This window comes from Salmo trutta, chromosome 16 (assembly GCF_901001165.1).
Source record: "Salmo trutta chromosome 16, fSalTru1.1, whole genome shotgun sequence".
Taxonomy (NCBI): domain Eukaryota; kingdom Metazoa; phylum Chordata; class Actinopteri; order Salmoniformes; family Salmonidae; genus Salmo; species Salmo trutta.
The window spans coordinates 55449466-55470046 of record NC_042972.1 but is presented as its reverse complement, the minus strand read 5'-3'; the positions used below and the strand labels follow the sequence as shown (position 1 = coordinate 55470046).

General features: G+C 41.3%; 1 pseudogene; it reads left to right on the top strand.

Annotated features, from left to right (window-relative positions):
• LOC115149833 (serine hydroxymethyltransferase, mitochondrial-like) overlaps positions 1-12487 on the top strand; it is a 38794-nt pseudogene extending 26307 nt beyond the window's left edge.
• The last annotated feature ends 8094 nt before the right edge of the window (positions 12488-20581 follow it).

The following is a 20581-nucleotide window of genomic DNA, read 5'->3' as shown; positions in this document are numbered from 1 at the left end:
ATTGTAAATCACGGTCGTGCGCATGGCGCAGAACGTGACAAAAAATTTTATGCAATTTATCTTGTAGAAAAGCGATAATATTCCGACCGGGAATCTGCAATAAGCTAAACAGCCGAATGAAAATACTCCACGGGGGCGAATCGCGCACGCGCCTAGTTCTATTGTCACCTAATGGGACACTTGGAAAAGGCGATAATGTGTTTCAGCCTGAGGCTGCCTCGTCATCGTTCAGGTTTTTCCCGGGTTCTGAGAGCCTATTGGAGCCCTAGGAATTGTCACGTTACAGCTAAGATCCTTACTCTTCAAGAAACAGAGGCAAGAAGAACGACTCCTTGTCAGACAGGCCACTTCCTGCATGAAACCTTCTCAGATTTTTGCCTGCCATAGGAGTTCTGTTATACTCACAGACACCATTCAAACAGTTTTAGAAACTTTAGGGTGTTTTCTATCCAAACCTGAACAAGAATATGCATATTCTAGCTTCTGAGTTGGTGTAGGAGGCAGTTAAAAATGGGCACATATTTTTTCAAATTCTCAATACTGCCCCCTAGCCCCAACAGGTTAAAACAGGCGGGAGCCCATGACAGCAGTTCCCCTTGTCACCAGAAGATGGCAGGGTCATGAAGGCTTAACCAGGGGTGACTGGGGATGAGGGGTTCTTTAGGCGAAGACAACACCATTAACTGAATGACCTCAGAGTGAAGGAGGCCAATCTGAAAGGTGACACTTTCGGTCATGTGAGTCACAAGACCAGTTCTGAGAGGTTGTCTAGTTCAGCGCATTAATCCTAAAGGGGAATTAACAGGGATTTGTTTGACTCTTAACTGTTGTGCCAGTTGTTCGTCAATGAAATTACCTGTGGCCCCCGAGTCCACTAAACTGAGTGACCCCATTAGCAGAAGAAGAGCCGGGATACCAAACTGCCTTTTGGTAATATTCAAAAACGTAGAGGTGCTAACCCCGGCGGTGATGGAGTCCAGGTGAGTCTGATGACATGCAGGTGTGCTTAACGATGGTGACAGGTGTGCGCCATAATGAGCAGCCTGGTGACCTAGAGGCCGGAGAGGGAGCACACGTGACAGCTGCCCTATACATAGACTTGAAATCACTGGCCAATTTATAATTGGAACACTAGTTGCAAAATATGAAAACATTATTAAAGTATTACTCATCTTATGTATATACTGTATTCTGTCCTATTCTACGGTATCTTAGTCTATGCCGCTCTGACATTGCTCATCCAAGTATTTATATATTCTTAATTCCATTCCTTTACTTTAGATTTGTGTGTATTGTTAGATATTACAAACCAGATGGGATGGTGTATCATTGCAGAATGCTGTGGTAGCCATGCTGGTTAAGTGTGCCTAGAATTCTAAATAAATCACTGACAGTGTCACCAGCAAATCACCCACACATTTTCACACCTCCTCCTCCATACATCTACTCTGCGTTCATCTACTCTGCGTCTCACAAAGACACAGCGGTTAGAACCAAAAATCACAAATTTGAACTCATCAGACCAAGGACATGTTTCACCGGTCTAACGTCCATTGCTTGTGTTTCTTGGCCCAAGCAAGTCTCTTCTAGTTATTGGTGTCCTTTGGCAGTGGTTTCTTTGCAGCAATTTGACCATGAAGGCCTGATTCACGCAGTGTCCTCTGAACAGTTGATGTTGAGCTATAAAGTTGTGCAGTTGATGTTGAGCTATAAAGTCGTGCTATAAATTCTCAGACAACCCAAAGATTCCTTGTTGCCCTTCCAGACTCCCTCTGCCTACCCAAGGACGTCAGAAGACAAAAATCAGTTAACCACCTAACTGAGGAACTCAATTTAAGTTTGCTTAATATCCTAGATGCAGTTGCACCCCTAAAAACTAAAAACTTTTGTCATAAGAAACTAGCTCCCTGGTATACTGAAAATACACGAGGTCTGAATCAAGCTCCCAGAAAATTGGAACGGAAATGGCGCCACACCAAACTGGAAGTCTTCAGACTACCTTGGAAAGACAGTACCGTGCAGTATCGAAGAGCCCTCACTGCTGCTCGATCATCCAATTTTTCCAACTTAATTGAGGAAAATAAGAACAATCCGAAATATCTTTTTGATTCTGTCGCAATGCTAACTAAAAAGCAGCATTCCCCAAGAGAGGATGGCTTTCACTTCAGTAATAAATTCCTGAACTTCTTTGAGGAAAAGATCATGATCATTAGAAAGCAAATTACGGACTCCTCTTTAAATCTGCGTATTCCTCCAAAGCTCCATTGTCCTGAGTCTGCACAACTTTGCCAGGACCTAGGATCAAGGGAGACACTCAAGTGTTTTAGTACTATATCTCTTGACACAATGATGAAAATGATCATGGCCTCTAAACCTTCTAGCTGCATACTGGACCCTATTCCAACTAAACTACTGAAAGAGCTGCTTCCTGTGCTTGGCCCTCCTATGTTGAACATAATAAACGGCTCTCTATCCACCGGATGTGTACCAAACTCACTAAAAGTGGCAGTAATAAAGCCTCTCTTGAAAATGCCAAACCTTGACTCAGAAAAAACTATCGGCCTAAATCAAATCTTCCATTTGTCTCAAAAATGCTAGAAAAAGCTGTTGTGCAGCAACTCACTGCCTTCCTGAAGACAAACAATGTTTATGAAATGTTTCAGTCTGGTTTTAGACCCCATCATAGCACTGAGACTGCACTTGTGAAGGTGGTAAATGACCTTTTAATGGCGTCAGACCGAGGCTCTGCATCTGTCCTCGTACTCCTAGACCTTAGTGCTGCTTTTGATACCATCAATCACCACATTCTTTTGGAGAGATTGGAAACCCAAATTGGTCTACACGGACAAGTTCTGGCCTGGTTTAGGTCATATGATTGAGTGTAGTCTGGCCCAGGAGTGTGAAGGTGAACGGAAAGGCTCTGGAGCAACGAACCGCCCTTGCTGTCTCTGCCTGGCCGGTTCCCCAGTCTCCACTGGGATTCTCTGCCTCTAACCCTATTACAGGGGCTGAGTCACTGGCTTACTGGTGCTCTTCCATCCTGTCCCTAGGAGGGGTGCGTCACTTGAGTGGGTTGAGTCACTGACGTGGTCTTCCTGTCTGGGTTGGCGCCCCTTTGGGTTGTGCTGTGGCGAAGATCTTTGTGGGCTATACTCGGCCTTGTCTCAGGATGGTAAGTTGGTGGTTGAAGTTTTCCCTCTAGTGGTGTGGGGGCTGTGCTTTGGCAAAGTGGGTGGGGTTATATCCTGCCTGTTTGGCCCTGTCCGGGGGTATCATCGGATGGCGCCACAGTGTCGCCTGACCCCTCCTGTCTCAGCCTCCAGTGTTTATGCTGCAATAGTTTATGTGTCGGGGGGCTAGGGTCAGTCTGTTATATCTGGAGTATTTCTCCTGTCTTATCCGGTATCCTGTGTGAATTTAAGTATTCTCTCTCGCTCTCTCTCTCTCTCTCTCGCTCTCTCTCGCTCTCTCTGAGGACCTGAGCCCTAGGACCATGCCTCAGGACTACCTGGCATGATGACGCCTTGCTGTCCACCTGGCCATGCTGCTGCTCCAGTTTCAACTGTTCTGCCTGCGGCTATGGAACCCTGACCTGTTCACCGGACGTGCTACCTGTCCCAGACCTGCTGTTTTCAACTCTCTAGAGACAGCAGGAGCGGTAGAGATACTCTCAATGATCGGCTATGAAAAGCCAACTGACATTTACTCTTGAGGTGCTGACTTGTTGCACCCTTGACAACTACGATGATTATTATTATTTGACCATGCTGGTCATTTATGAACATTTGAACATCTTGGCCATGTTCTGTTATAATCTCCACCCAGCACAGCCAGAAGAGGACTGGCCACCCCTCATAGCCTGGTTCCTCTCTAGGTTTCTTCCTAGGTTTTGGCCTTTCTACAGAGTTTTTCCTAGTCACCGTGCTTCTACACCTGCATTGCTTGCTGTTTTGGGTTTTAGGCTGGGTTTCTGTACAGCACTTTGAGATATCAGCTGATGTAAGAAGGGCTATATAAATACATTTGATTTGATTTGAGATGTCTGTTTAACTCCGTGAAGCAATTATTTGGGCTGCAATCTGAGGTGCAGTTAACTCTAATGTACTTATTCTCTGCAGCAGGTCTTCCTTTCCTGTGGTGGTCAGCCAGTTTCATCATAGCGCTTGATTGTTTTTGCGACTGCACTTGAAGAAACTTTAAAAGTCCTTGACATTTTCCAGATTGACTGATGTGTTCAAGTGATGGACTGCCGTTTCTCTTTGCTTATTTCAGCTGTTCTTTCCATAATATGGACTTGGTCTTTTACCAAATAGGGCTATCTTCTGTATACCACCCCAACCTTGTGACATTTTCCGCATGATTTCATATGTTATTTCATAGTTGTGATGTCTTCACTATTATTCTGCAACGTAGAAAGTAGTAAAAATAAAGAAAAACCCTGGAATGAGTAGGTGTGTTCAAACTTTTGACTGGTACTGTATATTTTTGGAATGTTCGTTCAAATCGCTGTCAAGTTTTCATTTCAGCTTCATTGAAATATGAAGCAGAGATATGGGCTACATAATGTCGATCAAATTGGTTGAGGGTTAGTAAAGTATAGCTAGAGTAAAGAGAGAAATGTGAATGTGTGTAAAATAACACACGAGCACGAACATGATTAATCTCCATAGTTTTGAGAAAGAAGTTTCCAGCAGGGTTTGTATGCTTTCAGTGCATGTGAATAGTAAAGGTGCAATTCCTTGTTTGGCTCTCTGTGTTCTTTGTTGGAGAGCGTTTGTATAACTTTTCTGGAGGATATATATTCTTGGTCAGACCACACAGATTTCTTTGTTTATTTATGTTATTGTGTATCATAAGTTTTGAAATTGAGGCCAATATTTCAAACACATTATTGATGAATTTGGTTGCTGATTTAGGTTAGGTTGTAAATGAGTGATTTAACATGGCAACTACAGTAAAACTTCAATTAATAGCCTGGGCGTTTATTTGCTTAAATCACTGAACACAACAGGCCCTTATTAGAGATAGGCATCTATTTCCTTAGAGTGACTGCCCTTATTTTTTTTATTTAACCTTTATTTAACTAGGCAAGCCAGTTAAAAACAAATTCTTATTTACAATGACGGCCTACCAGGGAACTGCCTTGTTCAGGGGCAGCAACTATTCCTTTTGAAAACCGATCTGAGTCAAACATTTATTCTATTGTCAACATTTACTACAAAGTGTAAATAGGAATATTTTTGTCAGTCAGTCTTGTCTAAAATGGAGTTTGGAACCTCAGTGCGTCACAATGAGTAAATGAAGGTTGGGTTTGTTTACAATTATCAACAAATTATGCCCCTCCGCCCACCTTGCTTCCCTTTATTTAATGGGGCTCCGTTGTTTCATTGCCCTGAACCAAAGCATTCAAAAGGATCAAGGCCGTTTAAGACTGAAAAGCCATATACGGATCAGTGTTGCCAACTTAGCAACTTCGTCACTATATTTAGCGAGTATTCAGACACCTCTAGCGACACATTTTCAAAAAATCGACTATTTACAAATCTAATGATTTTTTCTGGTGTTATTGGAGACTTTTGGAGACTCTGACGTGAAAGCACGTATCGTTCTTACTCTTCTCAACGAGCAGCGGGTGCTGCCGTGGGCCCCACCCCAGTCCCAAAGCACTCACAGGCAGCCCAGTCCTCACGCAGCAGTCCCTCCCAGCTGCAGTCAGAGCAGGAGATGTTCACCCCTCCGCGTCCAGACTGCAAATGAATCACACATGCGGGATGCCGCCGCTGGCTGATCCCGCCCTGGCTTACATTCATGGCGGGTTGTAAATGTAGAAAAACTAAACAAAAAAATAAAAAATAAAATAAAAAACTAAGTAACTCCGCCAGAGTGTCTCTTTAGGGTCACTTTTGCCGGTCCCAAGCCCGGATAAAGGAGGAGGGTTGGAATTGTGACATAAAAAAAACAAGAATCGACAGAAGAAAGTTAATTTGTAGTTCTAAACATATTTAAGGTGTTTTTTACTCACTTTTTGTCTCTCCCACGATGTTATTCCTCTCCTACAGCGTCCATCACAATTACATGCACATGGCCAATTATGCACATTATGTCATCACACGTCATTTAGAGACTTCTAGCAACTTTTAGGACAGCCAATAGCTACTTTCCTTACTGAGGAGTTGGCAACACTGATACGGATTGACCAAGCAATGCATGCTTCCAGCTAGGTTGAAGATGGGTATATTTTGAACCTAGGCTTCAAGCAGGATGCTGTAAATTATGGCTTGCATGCCCTGCCGAAGGAATAGGTTGATCCCCAGTGGTGGTAAGTATAGATCATACTGTAGACTGCTGGTTATGTATATTGTCATAATCATTATCACTAGCTAGTTGGCTAACGTTAGCCTACCTCAATACAACTTGAATTTGCCTTGGAAACACAATAACACTTCAAAAGAAGGCAAATGATTGTGACTTTAGCCAGCTAACAAAGATTGAGGGGACCACCATATTTTAGCTAGTTAACATTAGCATTGCTAGCTATTTTTGACGAACTTTGCTAGTAACAGTAACATCTCTAAAGTAATTTTGATAACATCATAATGTGGCAAAGTTGTTTCCTACTAATTATTTGCCTACTTTAGCAATGCCATCGTATTTCCATGCCACTCTAAGTTAATGTAATTTAGACAACAGTCACATTAGCCTCCAAGGTGCAAGCCATGTCTATGGCACAATTAAATATTGGTTGCCACTATGGTGGTACTAGCTAACTCATGTCTGACTAGAACAATGTACTAACTAGTAGCAACAAACTCAAACCAATCAAGGGCCATATCAAAACATGTTAGTTGTTTGCATAGTGTAGCGGCGTCACCGGCCTGACTAATCCAATATGGAGCTAGTCAGTCTACATCTGTAAAGCATATAATTAGCTTCCAAATGAGATTACATTATTTCTCAAGCTATGTTTATACTTGGAGGGATGATGACAATCGTTTACCTGTTTTTTTTCTGTTAGACAAAATGAATAGTTGGGTGCCAGACTGATCCCCTGGTCATGGACAGATTCCAGGACCTACCCGAAGGAGCAAAGGCTATTTTCACAATTTGGCAAGCAAGGCCTCAGAATAAAAGTGTGTCATGTGACACAAGTACCCTTGTGACACCACCTCCATTGTTACCGGAGTCTCCCCCGACTCCTATAAAAAGGACACGCCACCATGAGGCCTCTGATAGTGACCCGAGACACTGTCCTGATGACACAGACGGCTTCAGCGACGGGTAATATGTGGTATGTGAAAGTTGTATAAAACAACCCCTGGCTTGATACAATAGTAGGCTAATTCCCCAGCCAAGCAGATACTGTACAAGTAGTAGTCATTTTGGTTGTGAAGTGCATTAGCAAAAAGCTTTGTCCGTTCTTTATAACAAAATGTAATGGACCAATTAGGCTGTCTATTATAGCACCCTAGGTCTGTGTGGAAAGCGGCATGGAGAGAGAGCGAGAGCAGAGAGGGAGGACTCAAGTAGCAGTGTAAAGTATAAAAATGGGCGTTACACACAGCATATCACATTTAACAAGCCAAACATTCAAATAAAGAAGGTAAAGTAAAAACCCAAACCGTTCTGTGCAGCAATACTGGTATATAGTAAAATACGGTATACTGCCCAGCCCTAGGATCAGGGAACTCCTGCTGTATAGGGGACAACACACTGGAGTGTTTGACCACTGACATGTTTGCCAAGGTAGCCCTGTTAACACCAGACAAAATGCCGATAGGCACAGTATCTGTATCGGCTGGGAATGAAAGATGAAAGGAGCACATTGTTAATATTAGCAGAGCACTGCTTCTATGGTATTATGTAAAGGTTGTTTATTTTACATGGACCTTTTACTTCATTTGAATGTTATCAAAGCACTTACTTGAGAATATCTTGTTACTTGTTAATGTTACTCATTGTGTATTTATTCCTCATGTTGTAATTTTTATATTTTTCTCTCCATTGTTGGGTAAGTAAGCATTTCACAGTTAATCTACACTTGTTGTTTATGATGCATGTGTCATAACATTTTATTTGATTTTTGAAAATGTAACTACATAAATTCAGCAATTGCATTCTTGTCATATTACTCAGTAGGCTAATGACCTATTAAAAGCTTCCTCCGGCATTTCACCATACATCTGCCGATAGTTACTAATCTCAACCTGCAGGAGGTTTGTTTGTTGTGATTGACAGTTGTCGGCAAGGTTCTGACGGATGGGTGTGTCTTGGTGGCAAGGATACACCCAAGAAACACCCATATCAAACCACACTTTCAACCCATCTTGCTTTTGGCTTCTTTCATGGCCGCCAGCATTTCTTGAAGAGCAAGCCAAAAAACAAGGTCAAATCAGCGGGTGCAGTCCCCCTTAAATGCACACAGCTTTTGCTCATTTGCATAGTTTTAATTGTTTAATTCCAGAGTTCACTTCCAGCATTTTAAGAAATTGCTATTTACATACTGTCACCTTTCTTTTGTCTTAGTATGCCCCCCAACAATAAAAAAACGACTTTTCCTTGACAATTATTCTTCACTTTGACTGTGCATTTGGCAGTTATTACTTTAGCCAATTTTTAGGGTTCTATACTCCCGAAGTTGACAATTTTTGTTGTTACCAGTTAGCTAGCAGTTCTTAGCTGTTATCCGTCAAAGCAGATTCTTACTGGCGATTAAAAACGGATGATTGACAATTTGAGTCATTACTGAATTATTTAATGTAATGAATCAAACAAACCTCAAACAATTCATGGTAATTCATGATAACTTCGTAAACAATTCATTTACACCCAGCATTTATTTGAAACTGCTGATTATTTGCTGAAATGTGTGCCGTTGCTATTTGAGACTGCATTTAATTGAAGTTTTACAGTTATTTTAGGATTATCCATGTTCAATTTGAATTCCTTCATTTTGGTTTGTCCATTTAATGTTTGGTTTTAGTGAATATAGTTTTATACAGGTAGGATGCTTGCTGATTGTTTGTCAGACCCTTGACGGTATAGCACCCTTTGGGAGTGGTCAGACAAAGGAATTGATTGATTTAGGAGGTATGTCTGTGATGGCGAAGTCCACCACACTACATCCTAAAGCTGAGCAGTATGTAAATCTCCTGAGAGAATCTAGTGCCATTCACTATGTAGAAACCCAAGACTTTACAGAGGTGCACCACTGGCTTCCGACTTGTTGACTACACTGTTACTATTGTTTCTGTTAGTTGTATTTTAGGTGGGATATAGTTTGGTGTTTCGCTCCCTTTCTCCTCTTACTCTTTCTGTCTCTTACACATTTTCTACTCTTTCCCCCCCTGCAGTCTCTCCACTATCGATAAGGCCGTTCTATTCTTCCGTAGGGCTACAGTAAAGTTGTACTACGTCCTGTATTTTAACTCTCCTAGTAAATCTACCACTGGCTTGATTCTTTAGCTGATATATTGTGCGATTGGGGGAGAGATATTCATGATAATGCATATTTAATCAATTCTCTATATAGCTTGCCAAGGAACCAGTTACATTTTATCTATTGACTGTTTGGTGCTCTATCAGTAAGAATTAACAGGGAGAGGCATTGCACTATTAAAGATACCATGCTGTTGCTTTTCTGGTTTAGAAAGCCCATACAGGATATTCTCACTCTTTTGTAATGAAAAGTGTGAACCCTTATCAAAAGTCAAGTTCATTGTATCCTTTTTTCGATATGATATTATCAGCAATATAAACTGTGTGTTTTCTTTCTTTGTGGTGCTGGGAATAAAAATACCCAATCCTTAGTGATCAATGATAAATTGTCTTCTGATCTGTTCACCTACAGTATTTACCACTGTCTGCATGTTTGTCTCTTCTCCTACCCATCCAGTTGTGTAGAGAGGTGAAGGCCTACCTGCTTGCTGACATGGCCCACATCAATGGCCGGGTGGCTCGGAAGGCTGCCCCGTCTCCCTTCGAGTGCGCTGACATGGTCACCTCCATCACACACAAGTCCCTCCGAGGAGCTAGGTATGCGTTTGCAGATGGGAATAGTATCAATGAATCAAAAAGAAATGGGCTCCATTCCGATTCTTCACAGTTCTCCAAGTGTGCACACTTTCTTAGCCAGGGTCTCTTTGTCAATTAAGTTGATGCTGACCTGAATGTGTCTTAACCTAAACTCCAGATTGAGCTGTCCGTATCTCTTGCTCTTCTCCAGGGCTGGCCTGAACTTCTACCATAAGGGTGTGCGTTCTGTGGACAAGGGGAAGGAGATCCAGTATGACTTGGAGGACAGGATCAACTTCTCTGTGTTCCCTTCTCCGTACGGGGGCTACCCACAACCATGCCATCGTGGGGTGGCTGTCACAAACAGGTACGCCATGCAGTCTCTCTCGCTCCATACATCCACAACCCCACACAAAAAAATTTATCAGACCAAAATTATAATTTACACAAAGGTATATTTATTCAGCCACCCCCAAAAAAAAGAGAACTATGCACCTTCACCTGACGAAATTGAGAAAGAAGTAGAGCTTGTTATCTATTATTCTATACTTCCTAATTGGTTCCCTGTTTACCATTTCTGTTCTCCTCAAGTGGGACAGAGAACCACCTGGTGCTGGTGGACTGAGGCCATTGATGGGGCCAGTGCAGAAAAGCTCCTGGAGCTAGAGTCCATCCCAGCCAACAAAAACACCTGCCCCTGGGACAAGAGTGCTCTGACACCTGGAGGCCTTAGGCTAGGTGGGTCACACACCAGCACAACATACAAAACGCATCATACCAGCTGTATTTCTGCTTGCTTGAACGCTGAATTGCTCAGATACACATGAAAACATGAAATTTTCCCGGGAATCGATGGAAAGTAGCAGAGAGAAGCACAAATACGATATTTAACATTGGTGAATCTTTACTTTAACACTTTACCATTCAATAAAAAACAGCTTAGTATGCAACAACAAAAAACTATTATTGGTAGGTTATTCATAAAAATAAAAAAAAGTTCCAACAATCGATCCTTGTGGAACGCCACATTTAATCTCAAGAGGGTAGGAGTTTACCATTCGATTATAATCTAATCTAACATGAGCATACCCTGTAACCCTGTTCTACTATATATATATAAATAAAACACCTGATCTCACTAACTCTTGTTATCACTGTCTGACATCCCTGTTCCTGTAACCCTGTTCTACTATATATATATATATATATATACACACAGCTGATTCAAATAATCAACTCATCAAGCTTTAATTATTTGAATCAGCTGTATAGTGCTAGGGTAAAAACAAAAACGTGCACCCGGGGGTGCCATGGGACCGAGTTTGGGAAACCCTGTTCTAGGGCAACATATAATGACTGAAGAGAAGCTGCATGTATTTAATTATAGACAAATAGCCTACCAAAATGTCTGAAATTATAAGCAGAAATATCAAAATCAGACAAAGAATCTCGTACCCCCTGTCAAAAAATCATTCTGCCATCTTAAATGTGGCCTACAGTGAATTCTCTTCATTGGCGGGTCAATTGGGGTCGGGTGCGGCCGGGTGCAGGCCTCAGATTTTCACTTTATGACATATAGTCGGGCGGTTGCAGATGGGTTATTAGCAATTGCGGGTAAACAAACAGCTGACCCGCGCACAACTACTGTGGGGCTAGTTGGGAACCATCAATAAATTACACAAAGTAAATGGGACAATATTTTCACACCTTGTATTTCTCATTAAATTCTTTCCGTATTTGTATACGAATTTCTACAATTTATAGTTCGTTTTGAGGTTGAGTCATTTAAATGTTTTATTATTTCCCCATGTACATTGTGTAATTTACTGATTTGTCCCTAACTAGCCCCATAGTGATATCCCATGTCAAACCAAATTTACCACGGCATTACAATCGGGTCGCGTGCAGCCGATCTCTGAATTGATTATTACATTTGAGTGCTGCCGGCAGAATATAAATAAACCCAACCCAAGGAAAACTGTGGCGTACCCTTAATTCCATGACATAAAATGTTTTCCTAACCATCTCCCAATTCTCAGTTATGGACGAGACTGACTTTTATGACCAATTATCCTATTTACACTTCATAGTCAATTTTGACACTAAAATAAATGTTTCTCACTCATATCGATGCCACATAGAACCTTTTTTTTAACAAGAGAAGTCGTTGTTTTCGATTCAGTCACTCATTAATATTTTTTATTTAAAGTCAGTTTCTTTCTAATCACTGTTTCTCCATCTTCTGTAGTGATCTGGAAGAAGTTCAAGTTATGTTCATTTGCTAGGCCAAAGAGATGCCAAGTATAGCAAGTTACACAGAAGTTGTAAACATCTTCTCACGTCTCCAGGGAAGCTCGCAAACTTCAAGAACTTTCTGCCAGAGGACCCAGAGACAGTGGCCGGCATGGCAGAGCTGAGGAAACGAGTGGAGGCCTTCACATGGCCCTTCCCCATGCATGGCTTCAAGGATCACTAGAACCTCCACAAACAGAGAGAGGGAGAGTGTGCCCTTGAAATGAAACCCTATTCTGTATAGAGTGCACTACTTTGGGACCTGTTTAAAAGTAGTGCACTATGTAGGGAGTAGGGTGCCATTTTGAGTGGTGATTGGTTGGTGAGATGGTGCTGAGTGATTGGAGGAAGACTCAGCGGAACCTCAGACTTCCCTGTTAGGAAATGAGACAGGAGACATTGCTTAATCCTTTAATGTAATTCGCTGACCTCTGACCTAATGTGAGGGTGACAGTTGATTCGCCAGTATTCTGTAGAGCTTTGACCCCCCTTTGTACATTTCTACTCTGTATGTCCCTGAATCCCTTGTGATGTTGCTGTCTCCGCACCGGTAGTGCCTTTGATTACATTTTTAGAAGCACAGAGAGAGTCTTAAATTAAATTGTAACACAGAAAAAATGCAACATTTACTTGGAGTGAACTCTGAAAATAGCACTGCTGGGTGATTTGATTAGTCATAGTCAATCGATCAATAATATAATAATACTCTTAGCAAAGGTTCTTCTTTCATTTACAATCTGTAGAAACTATGAGAATAGAAAGGTTCAGAACTTTTGTGAAACATCACACAGCACAGTAGAAAAAACTGGATGGTCATCAGAGATAGATGGGAGGGCTTGAAGGTAGCTGAAGGCTGGGATTGAAAAGAAACAAAAGGTAACTGGAAAATATACTGTCTGTGAAATGTATGTATGAGCTTGAAGTGGAAGCATATGTTATGCTGTCCATTAGTTTACTCCAGTTAGGGGAGGGGTGGTAGAGTTAGGGTAAAATAATAAAGAAGGAAAATATATACACTACCATTCAAAAGTTTGGGGTCACTTAGAAATGTTCTTGTTTTTTAAAGAAAATCACATTTTTTTTGTCCATTAAAATAACATCAATTTGATCAGAAATACAGTGTGGACATTGTTAATGTTGTAAATGACTATTTTACCTGGATTTTTAATGTAATATCTATGTACCCCTATGTACGGAGGCCCATTATCAGCAACCATCCCTCCCGTGTTCCAAGGGCAAGTTGTGTTAGCTAATCCAAGTTTATCATTTTAAAAGTCTAATTGATCATTAGAAAACCATTTTGCAATTATGTTAGCACAGCTGAAAACTGTTGTACTGATTAAAGCAGCAATAAAACTAGCCTTCTTTAGACTAGTTGAGTATCTGGAGCATCAGCATTTGTGGTTTCGATTACAGGCTAGAAACAAAGACCTTTCTTCTGAAACTCGTCAGTCTATTCTTGTTCTGAGAAATGAAGGCTATTCCATGTGTGAAATTGCCAAGAAACTGAAGATCTCGTACAACGTGGTGTACTACTCCTTTCACAGAACAGAGCAAACTGGCTCTAACCAAAATAGAAAGAGGAGTGGGAGGCCCCAAGTACATTAGTGTCTAGTTTGAGAAACAGATGCCTCAGAAGTCCTCAACTGGCAGCTTCATTAAATACTACCCGCAAAACACCAGTCTCAACGTTAACAGTGGAGGCGACTCCGGGATGCTGGCCTTCTATGACTACATACACTACTGACACTACAGACACTGAGAGACTATAGAGATGCGAGACTAGATATTGTGAGAGTATAGATACTGTAGACCAAGTATTCCCAAACTGGGGTTGCGTGCTGACGGGGGTACCCAAAATAAAAATGTGATTAACATTAAAAAAATATATATACATATATATTTCTTCACATTTTCAAACAGTACATTTCTATTTTCCAACGGGGCTATACATTTGGGTGAGGTTTTTTTCTCGCCTGAGTAGCCTCGTTTCACTGCCAAAAATAAAATTAAACCATCTAGTGTTCAGCAAAATAACAACACAATGTCAAATACAGGTAGCCTTGTCAAATAATTAACATCCAATCACATTACTAACCATTACTCTCTTGCAGGAAACCTTCACTCTTGCACAGACATTTAGAAAGGAAACATGACAATTTGAAAAATAAGCCACAAGAGTTTTTTGAGCGAGAAAAAAGATGACTTTTGAGTAGTAAGACCTGTATAAAAGCAACAGATACCATTAATAAGGGGCTAGAAGCGTCTTTATAGGGTGAGCTACTGAGTGGCTAGGACAGGCAAGCCCCATACTATTGTGGAGGACTTAATTCTTCCTGCTGCCACGGATATGGCTGGGGGAAAAGGCCAAAAAAACTATACAGACAATTTCTCCATCAACAACACTGTTTCACGACGCATCAGTGACATGGCCGGAGATGTTTTACTGCTTTACATACAAGCCAGTGAATTATATGTGTTACAGCTGGATGAGTCAACAAACGAGGTTGGCCTGGCTCAGCTCCTGGTATATGTCCGTTACCTTTATGGGGGGTAAATTAAGGAAGACATCCTCTTCTGGAAACCAGGACAACATGAGAGGATATTTTTTAAGTACTGGACAGCTTTGTGACATAAAATGGACTTTAGTGGTCAAGATGTGTTTGTATCTGTACTGATGGCACAAAGCCATGACAGGGAGACATAGTGGAGTGTTAATGCGCGTGCAAGCAGTTGCTCCCGACGCCACTTGGGTACACTGCAGCATCCACCAAGAGGCTCTTGCTGCCAAGAGAATGCTTGACAGCTTGAAAGATGTTTTGGACACTACAGTGCAAATGGTTAACTTTGTTAAAGCAAGGCCCCTGAACTCTCGTGTATTTTCTGCATTATGCAATGATATGGGCAGCGACCATGTAACGCTTTTACAACATACAGAAGTGCACAGGTTATCAAGGGGGAAAGTATTGACCATTTTTTTTAAATTGAGAGATGAACTTAAAGTTTTCTTTACTGACCATAATATTCACTTGTCTGACCGCTTGCATGATGATGAGTTTCTCACACGACTAGCCTATCGGGGTGATTTTTTTCTAGCCTGAATTATCTGAATCTAGGATTACAGGGACTCTCTGCAACTATATTCAATATGTGGGACAAAATTGAGGCTATGAATAAGAATTTGAAGCTATTCTCTGTCTGCATTAACAAGGACATCACACAGGTCTTTCCATCATTGTATTATTATTTTGTGTGCAAATGAACTCAAGCTTACGGACAATGTCAAATGTGATATAGCGAAGCACCCGAGTGAGCTGGGTGCGCAATTACGCAGGTACTTTCCCAAAACGGACGACACAAACAACTGGATTCGTTATCCCTGTCATGCCCTGCCTCCAGTACACTTACCGATATCTGAAAGAGAGAGCCCCATCGAAATTGCAACAAGCAGTTCTGTGAAAATGTAATTTAATCAGAAGCCACTGCCAGATTTCTGGATAGGGCTGCACTCAGAGTTTCTTGCCTTGGCAAATCACGCTGTTAAGACACTGATGCCCTTTGCAACCACGTACCTATGTGAGAGTGGATTCTCGGCCCTCACTAGTATGAAAACTAAATACAGGCACAGACTGTGGAAAATGATTTAAGACTGAGACTCTCTCCAATACAACCCAACATTGCAGAGTTATGTGCATCCTTTCAAGCACACCGTTCTCATTATCCTGTGGTGAGATATTCACCATTTTCGATGAATCAAATCATGTTTTATATGTAAGATAGCTAAATAAAGAGCAAAATTATTGATTATTATTATATTATTATTTGTGCCCTGGTCCTATAAGAGCACTTTGTCATTTCCCACGAACCGGGTTGTGACAAAAACTCCCACTCAAAAAAAACTACATTTGAGAGTGCGCTGACCCAGGTGCTAGAGGGGGTACGCAGCTGGAGGTTGAATGTTTGAAGGGGTACAGGACTATAAAACGTTTTGGAACCACTGCTGTAGACTATGGACTACATAGACTACTGAGACTATTGACACCTGAGAGACTATAGAGACGCGAGACAATAGATACTGTAGAGACTCGGGTGACTATTGTGACTATACGGAATCCGCAGAAGATACATATGTATGCATAGGAGGTAATGTCGAGTAATAAGGGAGATTACTGTGTGTGTTTGGGAATAGTACTAAGTGAATGTGGATGAGAGTACTGTGTGCTTGACTAACTAACTGAACAGGGGTTTAGTCCCTGGGTGAGAGTTGTGTGAGTGTGGAAAGGATGTGTTAATCTTATTGGAATTTGGATAATAAACTGATTGATTGGAATTTGGCTGTTAAACACATTGGAATTTGGATAACAAAATTATTTATTGAAATTTGGATGTTAAGAGGGTTGAAATGTAGCTATAAAGTACTAAGTGAATGAGAGCTGTCAGGAGACAAGCTTACATGTGAAAGAGGTGAATGAATGACCCAACCAGTTCTGTGAGCTGAGTTTTTCCATCTGTAGCGTTATCTAGGGGTCTGTCCAACACCGTCGTTGGATCTACAGGTGGAGTTTGATGTATAACGTTATTATGTATGGAGATATGAAAGTTACTAGAGTTAAGGTAACATAATATTTCTCTAATGAGTTATGTTGATCTGATGAAGTATAATATACAACTAGCACACCCACACGTAGACGTACGTAAGTGGAGTAAAAACTATTCTGAATAGAGTGGTCCCTTGATGGATCATTTGTATGATAAGGTTAAAGCATTGTACGGGACTTGACTTACCCCGAACCAATAGAACTATAAACACTTATAAGATTTCCTCCACCCTGTTAATGCATTTTGAAATAAGTCTGTACGGCCCAGTACATCACTGGGGCTAAGCTGCCTGCCATCCAGGACCTCTACACCAGGCGGTGTCAGAGGAAGGCCCTAAAAATTGTCAAAGACCCCAGCCACCCCAGTCATAGACTGTTCTCTCTACTACCGCATGGCAAGCGGTACCGGAGTGCCAAGTCTAGGACAAAAGGGCTTCTCAACAGTTTTTACCCCCAAGCCATAAGACTCCTGAACAGGTAATCAAATGGCTACCTGGACTATTTGCATTGGGTGCCCCCCCAACCCCTCTTTTACATTGCTGCTACTCTCTGTTTATCATATATGCATAGACACTTTAACTATACATTCATGTACATACTATTTGGCCCGACCAACCAGTGCTGCCACACATTTGCTAACCGGGCTGTCTGCATTGTGTCTTGCCACCCACCACCCGCCAACCCCTCTTTTACGCTACTGCTACTCTCTGTTCATAATATATGCATAGTCACTTTAACCATATCTACATGTACATACTACCTCAATCAGCCTGACTAACCGGTGTCTATGTGGGCCTCGTTACTTTTATAGCCTATCTACTGTATATAGCCTCGCTACTGTTATTTTTCACTGTCTTTTTACTGTTGTTTTTATTTCTTTACTTACCTATTGTTCACTTAATACCTTTTTTGCACTATTGGTTAGAGCCTGTAAGTAAGCATTTCACTGTAAGGTCTACACCTGTTGTATTCGGCACACGTGACAAAAACAACTTTGATTTGAAGTCCATACCCTGTCAAATAGAACCAATGAATGTTGAACATGATTTTCTGTTAATGTAACCACATTGTCCAATTTCAAAAAGGCTTTACGGCGAAAGCATAAAGTTAGATTATGTTAGGCCAGTTCCAAAACAAGAAAAACCACACAGCCATTTTCCTAGCAAGGACAGGCGTCACAAAAACCAGAAAACCAGCTAAAATTATGCACTAACCTTTGACGATCTTCATCAGATGACACTCCTAGGACATCATGTTACACAATACATGCATTTTTTGTTCGATCAAGTTGCCTCCAATTAGAGATCAACCCAAACAATCCCAACATAGAAATGTAAAAACTAGAACTTAAACATAGAAATAGAAAACATAGAAAAACACCCCCTTTCACGCCCTGACCTACTCTACCTTAGAAAATGACATCTTACTAGGGTCAGGGCGTGGCACGCTGACAAAAAACGAAACATAAGTTAGCAACCTAACAGCTAGACTAGTTTATGTACAATGTACCACATCTCTGGTGAGCCCAAGAGTCTCCAACTCGGGAACTCGGACCTCTTTCTAGAGCTCCAACATTCCGACCTGAAGATCATTGACGTCATGATATTCCCTAGTGTTTTTCCGAGTTCACAGTTGTCTTGAAAGCACCATAAGTCAGTCGAGTGAACTACACCTTGTTATAACATCTTGGGTCTGACAAACGCTTACGTGACAACCAGAATGCATTGTATGAAGACAAACAAACAAGGTGCCACACATAACCTGCAAATAGCTTAGCATTAGCTCATCATAATCAGTACAACATTCAAAAAAGTATTTTACACACATCATACGAGTCCATTATAATCTATGCAAGAATCGGAATGCATGATTTGTAACCAGTACTTGAAAACATGAATAAAACAGTAAATACATTATGATCCATACATACATACATACACACGGTGTGCTACATTAGAAACGACAACACAACAACATAAATTGTCCGCATCAGTGAAATGGGCTACTTCTTATGTGAATTAACGAGGAGGCAGAACACACCTCAATTCAAACTGTTGATAGAAAGTAATTTGAAATTGACAAACTGAAACATAGCCTATAATTAATTAGCAGGCAGCTTGCCTTGGTTTGAGGGCAGCGCGGGTAACTGTCTTGTTGCGTACCAATCACATTTTGGAACAGTGAGAGCATTATGCCATCACGCTCATGAAAAAACTCATGCAGGGGCAACGGTTAGAGATATTTGTAACTCACGCGTAAAAAGGTTAATGTCTGGACCGTAACCTGTCATTTGTGTCTTCTATAAAAACACATGTTTAAACCTTTTCCAGAATGTACATATCGTCTATAATTATGTCTGGATGGCTGCAGCAGCAGTCTTATTTAACAGTAGGTAATGAATGCACTCAAGCCTTACTAAGTGGAGCTGTCTGGCTGCGTTTACACAACCCCACGCTAATGCACAATAATTATATCATAATAAAACATAGGTGGTGTGTTCGTTGGTGGCGTAATAGCGGTCTGTCCCTGCCAGTCTAGTGTGTGTCCGACTGTGAGTGAGTGTAAGCTCTGCTTTCTCTGTTTGTGTTTAATTCTATTTGGTATACATGGCAGCTAAAAGCTGAAGTACAAACAAAAAATAACTGATGAATCAATAAATTGTGACAGGAACTTGAAGGAATGATGGATGATGATGATCTGGGAGAAGCAGATAGGATGGCATTGTTTACTGTCAAATGTCATGTTCGAGTGATGCGTGCGCATTCCAACATCAAAAAGCTCTTGAGCAGGATAGCTAACCCTGATTTTGGGACTTTGACAAACTTACAATGAGTGCTGAAGACCAATGATTATATGAATGGACAAAGCCATTGATCACGTGACGTCATTCATTCCTATGTGAAGACTCAGTAGCTCATTTGAAGCCAAAGAAGTCTGGTTAAGATGGCGGTTCATGGAGACATAGGCCACGTTAGACGTTAGACTCTTAGACGTTCCTGATGCCTGACAGATGTTACAACACCTGGATAGGTGTTTTAAGTATCAAACCACATATGTTATAGTTGATTACATAGTCAATGATGTGGCACACAACCATTGGTTATTCCTCCGGCTCCTGGGAAGTTTTATTAATGCTCTGAGAATGGAAATTATAGGTTATTTGGAGGTTTTTCAGTATTTTCCTTAAAATGTTCACTGAATGTTTCAATAAGACTTTTAATATCACTGCTAGCTTATTTTGGGTTAACTTTTTTGAACTCGAAGCACAGGAACATGGAAATACATTTCCTTAGGCATTACTCATGCAAACATATATATTTTTCGTGACACGACATAACGGCACCTCCAGGATGGAGCTAGCGTTGTCATGTCTACTCCCACTCCCCCTCTCCAGTGCTCGACGTCGCCAGTTTACTAATCACTGGCTCTGACAACCATGCACACCTGGCACCATCATTACACGCACCTGCGCTCCATCACACCACGAGACACACCTGGACTCCATCACTTCACTGATTACCTCCCCTATATCTGTTACTCCCTTAGTTTCAATCCCCAGGCAGTATTGGTTATGTGTTCCTTGTCCAGACGCTACTCTTGGTTTGTATCGGTCCTTGTTCATTGTATTATTAAGCTCACCAGCTGCACCTGCATCTCGACTCCCAGCGTCTCCGTTACAG